The following is an 8,051-nucleotide window of genomic DNA, read 5'->3' on the forward strand; positions in this document are numbered from 1 at the left end:
ATGTTTCTCTCTCATCGATGTTTCTAACTCTCTATCCCTCTCCCTTCCTCTCTGTAAAAAAATCAATAAAATATATTTAAAAAAATTGAACATAATTAAAGCATAGTGATTAATCACAAAAACAATATGTAATTATATATGTGTTTTCAGATGGTCTTAGGCGACCCCTGTGAAAGGGTCGTTCGACCCCCAAAGGGGTCGCGACCCATAGGTTGAGAACCGCTGCTCCACTGAGCCAAACCAGCCAGGGCCACATGCTTTAATTCTAACAACTCCACAAGGAATGTAACTACCATTTGCAAGGTCAGAGAAGTCTGAGGTGGTTGGCAAAGGTCATCCCTCAGCCCTTGCAGGCTTTGGCATTCTGAGTGTCTTAAATGCTCTTCCTTCCTTTCTTTTATACCCTATTCATTCTTCCATCAAGCATGTACCAAATGTCAGGGATCTTAGAGAGGGGATTTTCACAGCAGATTGAGGGTTGGATCACTTTTCTCCTTCCCTCCAAAGTCAGGATAAAGAAAAAATAGCCTGGCTGGCGTGGCTCAGTGGTTGAACATTGACCTATGAACCAAAAGGTCAGGGTTTGATTCCTGGTCAGGGCATATGCCTGGGTTGCAGGCTTGATCCCCAGGGTGGAGAATGCAGGAGGTAGCCGATCATTGATTCTCTCTCATCACTGGTGTTTCTATCTCTCCCTCTCCCTTCATCTCTGAAATCAATAAAAATATATTTTTAAAAAAGAAAAGAAAACATAGTCTGCCCTTGCTGGTATGGCTCAGTTCATTGAGCATCATCCTGTACACCAAAGGTCACCGGTTCAGTTCCCATTCAGGGCACATGAGTGGGTTGTGGGCTTGGTCCCCTGCAGCTGTTCGATGTTTCTCTCTCCCTCTCCCTTCCTGTCTAAAATCAATAAAGACATTTTTTTAAAAAAAGAAGAAGAAAAGAACCCTGACCAGTTTGGCACTGATGTTTCTATCTCTCCCTCTCCCTTCATCTCTGAAATCAATAAAAAGATATTTTTAAAAAAGAAAAGAAAACATAGTCTGCCCTTGCTGGTATGGCTCAGTTTGTTGAGCATCATCCTGTACACCAAAGGTCACTGGTTCAGTTCCCATTCAGGGCACATGACTGGGTTGTGGGCTTGGTCCCCTGCAGGCTGTTCGATGTTTCTCTCTCCCTCTCCCTTCCTGTCTAAAATCAATAAAGACATTTTTTTAAAAAAAGAAGAAGAAAAGAACCCTGACCAGTTTGGCTCAGTGGATAGAGCGTCGGCCTGCGGACTGAAGGGTCCCAGGTTCGATTCTGGTCAAGGGCATGTACCTTGATTGCAGGCGCATCCCCAGTGGGGGGTGTGCAGGAGGCAGCTGGTCGATGTTTCTCTCTCATCGATGTTTCTAACTCTCTATCCCTCTCCCTTCCTCCCTGTAAAAAAATCAAAATATATATTTTTTAAGAAAACATATGCAAGGGTTTAAAAAAAAAAGAAGAAAATAAAAAATAGCCAGAGGTCATCATTTACCTTGCTGTTCCCACCTCCCCCCATGACTTTCTGTCCATTCATCTCTTCATTTATTAACTCCAAAAATAAGTGTCTACTTTGTTCAAATTCTCTACTTAGGTACTGTGCTCAGAAGGAGCACTCTGAAGAAAATGAAGAATGCCCGTCCCGCTGCCCATTCCTCCTGGAATCCCAGAGGTCACCAGCAATGCATGCTCTTTCCCCCCTTTCTAGATGTGGGGTCCTTGTATTAAGAAAGACTCTTAGTTGCAATTAACAGAAACCTAGCTGAAACCAGCTTAAGCCTAAAAGGGGAATTATTGGATTCTTTAAACAAAAAATGCAGAGGCATCAGGCTTTGCTGGTTCCAGGTGGGGGTTAAATGGTGTTGACATGAAACTGCCTTTCTCAGCTCAGCTATGTTGGCTTCCTTCTCCAGCAGGCCCCCCCTTTGTTAGGATAAGATGGCTTCCAGCAGCTCCAAATCCAGATCTTGCTAACTTGACAACCCCAGCACAGTCCCATTCCAGAATCCATTGACTCTAATTGGCCAGACCTAGGTTACGACCCCAATCCTGAACCAATCTGCTTGGCTGGACCTGGCTTCTGTGCTCCCTAGTGGAAGGGGAGGTTGATGTTAGCCTCTGTGAACCACATGGACTGAGAGAGGGGCAGGGGTGTTCCCCCAAAGGAAACTATTACCAGAAAAAGGGGGGATTGGATGTTGGTCAACCCAAAACAACAGATCTATCAATCATACTCATACAATACACACCTCCACCCCATTCTCTAATATCCTTTACCCCTCAATCATTCTGACAAATGACTGCCTTCTGTCTGGAACTAATCTTTTGTGAGCACTCCCTATGTTCCAGGTATTATGTTGAACACCTTCCTAACAAGATCAAACTTCCTAAGCCACCTGCATTTTATAAATGAGTTAAAAACAGGCTCAGAGAGATGAAAGCAATTACCAAAAGTCACACAGCCAGTGGCAGCACTGGGATTCCAATCTAGGTCTGTCTGCTTTGAAAGTTGAAGCTTATAGCCAATTGTTATGCTGCCTCTTGGGCTTGCTCCCTGATTTGTTCCACTTGAGGCAGCTCTAACTCTTAAATTCCTGTGCATGTTAGAGCAAATGAAGGACCAGGCCTTGATTTTCCCACAGCTTATAGAAATTGGGACTGGCTCTTGGTTAAGGCTCCTTCCAGCTCCCATAACATAAAGAAACTAGGAAGTGTTTAGGCTATTTAGCTCAGGGAAGAGGAAACCCAGGAATTAGAGTCATTTGTCATTTCAGAGCCCAAGAGGCTGTCACAAGACAGAAGGGAGTATTCATTAATTCAACAGTTTTTTATTGAGCACCTATTAAGTGCTGGGCATTATTCTAGGAGCTGGGGATAAAGTCAGGGCCACATTATGACGTTCGTGGCCATAGATAATTTTGTCTTCTTGGGCCCCTTCCCCTGTTAATAGCATATTAAAAATTATAGTTAATGACAGCATTGATATAAAGATGAATATAATCCAAGTTGGATTATATGCGTTTTTTCTTCTGATTTTAAAGAAATTAAAACATTTTCATAAGCCCCTAAAAGTATCACGGGCCCTAGGCACCTTATCTACTATGTCTACGTGATGTCAGCCTGAGGTATAGCAATAAATAAAAAAGACAAAAATCCTTCCCGTTGTGGAAGGATTGTGCCACATTATGATGTTCGTGGCCATAGACAATTTTGTCTTCTTGGGCCCCTTCCCCTGTTAAAAGCACATTAAAAATTATAGTTAATGACAGCATTGATATAAAGGTGAATATAATCCAAGTTGGATTATATGCATTTTTCTTCTGATTTTAAAGAAATTAAAACATTTTCATAAGCCCCTAAAAGTATCATGGGCCCTAGGCACCTTATCTACTATGCCTACATGATGTCAGCCTGGGATATAGCAATAAAAAAAGACAAAAATCCTTCCCGTTGTGGAAGGATTGTTTATAATAAACAAGATTTCGTATGCTGATAAATGACAGAGCAAGTAACAAAAATGTGCTTATTTAGATTGAGTGGTCAGGAAAGAACTTTCTGAAGAGGTTACATGTTTTTTTTAAAATATTTTTATTGATTTCAGAGAGGCAGGGAGAGGGAGAGAAATAGAAACATCAATGATGAGAATCATTGGTCGGCTGCCTCCTGCATGCCTCACACTGGGGATCGAGCCTGCAACCCGGGGATGTGCCCTGACTGAGAATTGAACTGTGACCTCCTGGTTCATAGGTTCAACCACTGAACCACGTCAGCTGGGCAGTTACATATTTTTTAAATCCTCCCCTGAGGATATGTTTATTGATTTTTTTTTTAGAGAGAAAGAGAAATATTTATGTGAGTTCAATTGCTTCCCATACACGCCCCAATTGGGGATCGAACCCGCAACTTGGTATGTGCCCTGACTGACAACACTCCAACCAACTGAGCCACTTGGCCAGGGCTAAAGAGGTTACATTTTAGATCAGCAGTGAATGGGAAAAAAGAAACCATCCATGCAAAAATCAGGGCAAAAGAACATTCAAATGCAATTGCTTCCCATACACGCCCCAATTGGGGATCGAACCCGCAACTTGGTATGTGCCCTGACTGACAACACTCCAACCAACTGAGCCACTTGGCCAGGGCCAAAGAGGTTACATTTTAGATCAGCGGTGAATGGGGAAAAAGGAAACATCCATGCAAAAATCAGGGCAAAAGAACATTCAAATGGAGGGAATAGTAAGACCCTAAGGCAGAAATAAACTTGGCAGTTTAGAAAAACAGAAAAGGGATCCATGTGGCTGGAGCTGACCTGTCCCCCACAGACCCAGAGGGCAGAGCTGGGGTAAGTGGGTGAAAAGTATAGAGACTATGAAGAAAGAACTTGACTAAAACCATAACCATCAGCAAGGAAAGGGGCAGCCTTGGGAGGGAGGATCTGGCTCCCAGAGGCCCCTGTGAGCAGAGCCCAGGTCACACCAATTCAGGACTACTGCCCAGACGATGCCAGGATTTTGTGATTCTTAATCACCCTTTGTTCCCTCCAAAAAATGTTTGCATAGAAGGCTCTCTTGGTGCTTTGCAAAACCCAGAGGAAACACCCAGGGACTATAGTTAGTATGAAACCCTTTTGTTCAGACATGGCCAAATGTCTGACACTAGGCCTGGATATTTTTTCGTCCTTGCTTCCTGTGTTGCTTCTCACGGCTCCTCTAGAATGGAAAAAAAGTGATATGCAAAGAATATCAGGGCTTTAGAGATCAGCCTACCCAGTTTTCCTCCAAGGACAGAACCCCAACTCTTCAAAGTTACGGTGTCTACCAGGAAGTAACTAGAGACCAATTGCTGATATATTTTTCTTTCATTCCTTCATTCAGTTGACTAATATGTATCATTTTATGTATTCATAGTGGTTTTGACCCTTGCTCTTCAAAGGTATAGTGTCTGCCAGGAGATAACTAGAGACCGATTGCTGATATATTTTTCTTTCATTCCTTCATTCAGGCAACTAATATGTATCATTTTATGTATTCATAGTGGTTTTGAGGAGATGAACTAATGATGTCATCCCCTGTGTAAAGCCCTTTAATGGCTTCCTGTTGGTCTTAGAACAAAGGCAAAACTCTTCTGTACTATGAGCCTACAATAACCTGCCTCTTCTGGCCTCTGTATCCTTCTGCAGTCTTGTCTCACCCTACAGGACTCTTTGCTTTCTCTGCTGCAGACACTACAAGTTTATTTCTTTTGGATTCTCCATGCTTTCTTGTGCCACAGGGCCTTTGCATATGTTCCCTCTACCTGAAATGTTTTCTTTTGCTCTTTACCTATATATTTCCTCCAATCCTTCAGGACAGGTTCTGGCCAGGTTTACTTCTTCAGAGAAAACCTCATTGATTAGGCGAAAGCCAAGAGTCAAAGCTATGCCCTGGCTGTTTTGGTTCAGTGGATAGTGTTGGCCCATGGACTGAAGGGTCACAGGTTTGATTCCCGGTCAGGGGTGCATGTCTTGGTTGCAGGCTCTTGTTTCTTTGTTTTTGGAAGAGCAAAAGCTAAAATTCATTTGATTCATTCAGGGTTCATGAATAGTCCATTTTGCCCTGGCTGGTTTTTCTCAATGGTAAGAGCTTTGGCCCCTGGAATAAAGGGTTCTGGGGTTCAGTTCTGGTCAAGGGTATTTACCTTGGTTGCAGGTTCAATCCCTGGCCCTGGTCAGTAATAGTCCATTTTGCCCTAGCTGGTTTTTCTCAGTGGTAAGAGCTTTGGCCCATGGAATAAAGGGTTCTGGGTTCAGTTCTGGTCAAGGGTACTTACCTTGGTTGCAGGTTCAATCCCTGGCCCTGGTCAGGGCTGTGCAGGAGGCAACCAATCCATGTCTCTCACATCAATGTTTCTCTCTCTCTGTATCCCCCCTCCCTTCCACTTCTCTAAAAATCAGTAAAAAATATCCTCAGTTGAGGATTAACAAAAACAAAACACAAAGCTATTACAAGCTTCCATAACAGCAAGCAACACCTCGCCTTTGTCTCCATCGGATCAACTTCATGGACATGTGACTCATGTAGTCACAGGGTCCTGAGCTTAGAAGAGCCCAATGCTTGGTTTCATGCTCTGCTCTCACCATCTTGAAATTATCAGTTTTTGAACGAGGAGTCCCACATTTTATTTATTTATTTTATTTTGTAGTACTTCTCCCCAAACAAGTTATGTAGCTTGTTTTGGTCCTAGTTGCAATTTTATGTTTGTTTGCGTGACAGTTTGGTTAATGACTTTATCCCTAACTATATTGTGGACTCCAGAAGGGGCTGTGTTTGTTTTTTATAGTTTTACTAGTGGCCTGGTGCACGAAATTTGTGCACATTAAAAGGGAATTAATTAGAGGAAATATTTTAACATTGCTGTTCACGTCCCCCACCCACCAACACTGCAAGTCCCTGCCCCCCTGCACTTCCACCTGCCTCGCATGCAGCCTCCTGTTGTTCGGTCCTTACGGTGTCAAGGCGTGATGACCATTTGCATATTAGCCTTTTATTACTATGATTCCTATCATCTATCACAGTTCCTAGCACATAGTTGGTGCCCAATAAGTAACTGTTGAATGAATGAGTGAGAAAGATATTCTCAGGATGTCAGAGTTTGGTGAGGGAGATAGTGTGTCTATCTAAATTACACACGTATGCCATTGCTCATGCTACTCCTTCAGGAATCCCCAAACACCTGTCTCCATCAATCCTTTTTTCTCCTTCCTGCAGGGCCCAGTTCAAATGCCACCTGCCCCAACCTCCCTTGCCTTCCTGCCTGGCCCTGGGCTGGCAGAAAGAGAAACATTCTCCAATGTCTTTGTGTCTCCATCTGTTAGGAGAGGGTATGGAGGTGTGCGTGTATGGGCATATTATGAATTATTAATCCAGGGATTAGATCCCAGAAGTTCATCTGCCCAGGAGTCAACTACTTTCATGCCCTTTTTTGTTGTTGTTAATCCTCACCATAGAATATTTTTTCCATTGATTTTTAGAGAGAGTGGAAGAGAGGAGGAGAGACAGAGAGAGAGAGAGAAACACATGGATTGGTTCCTTCCCAAACACGCCCTGACCAGGGCCAAGGCCTGCAACTGAGGTACGTGCCCTTGACCGGAATTGAACCCGCGACCCTTTAGTCCATGGGCTGACACTATCCACTGAGCCGCACCAGCTGGGGCATGCCTTTTTTTAACCCACTCATTTAGCAAACATGCACTAAAGTCCTGCAGTGTACCAGACCCTGTTCTAGGTGCTAGAGATACAGTGGTGCCCCCCACCCAACTCAGCCCAGTTCAGGGATCAGAGAAGATCATGAACCCCGGGGCTGGGGGCCCATAGCAAAGATACCTCACCTCCCTGTGGAGTTAGGGTCAGACAATGGACGAGAACCAAAGGAAGTAATACCCCAGGCCATGAGGGGTATTGTAAGCCACATTGAGAGTTGCGAGAACCAAAGGAAGTAAGACAATGGCCCGCCAGGCCAGGCCATGAGGGGTATTGTAAGCCACATTGAGAGTTTTTGTGTCTTTTAAAATGTTTATTAAGTTGATTGGGGTGACATTGGTCAACAGGAGTATATAGGTTTCGGGCGTGGGTTTCTAAGTTACAAGTTCTGTATATTGCACCGTGTGCCCACCCCCCAAATGTTGAAGGTTTAAACTTGATCCTTAATAATGAGATGGCACTGAGAGGTTTGCAGCACCCATTAGGCAACTAATGTGTCAGGTTCTATGCTGGGTGATTTCACACGCTCTAATTTATTTAGTCCTCTTGCTAATCCTCTGACCCCGGATGAATATCCTCATTCCATTGCACATATGAGAAAACTATGGTCAGATTCGTATTTCAGAAAGATCACTTTGATTCTCCTCCAGTGGTCGGCAAACTGCGGCTCGGCAAACCGCGACTCGCGAGCCACATGCGCTTCTTTGGCCCCTTGAGTGTGGCTCTTCCACAAAATACCGACTTCTGCGCATGGGCCACGAAGTTTCAATCGCACTGTACGTGTGC

The sequence above is a fragment of the Myotis brandtii genome, unplaced genomic scaffold (assembly GCF_000412655.1).
Source record: "Myotis brandtii unplaced genomic scaffold, ASM41265v1 scaffold178, whole genome shotgun sequence".
NCBI classification, from domain to species: domain Eukaryota; kingdom Metazoa; phylum Chordata; class Mammalia; order Chiroptera; family Vespertilionidae; genus Myotis; species Myotis brandtii.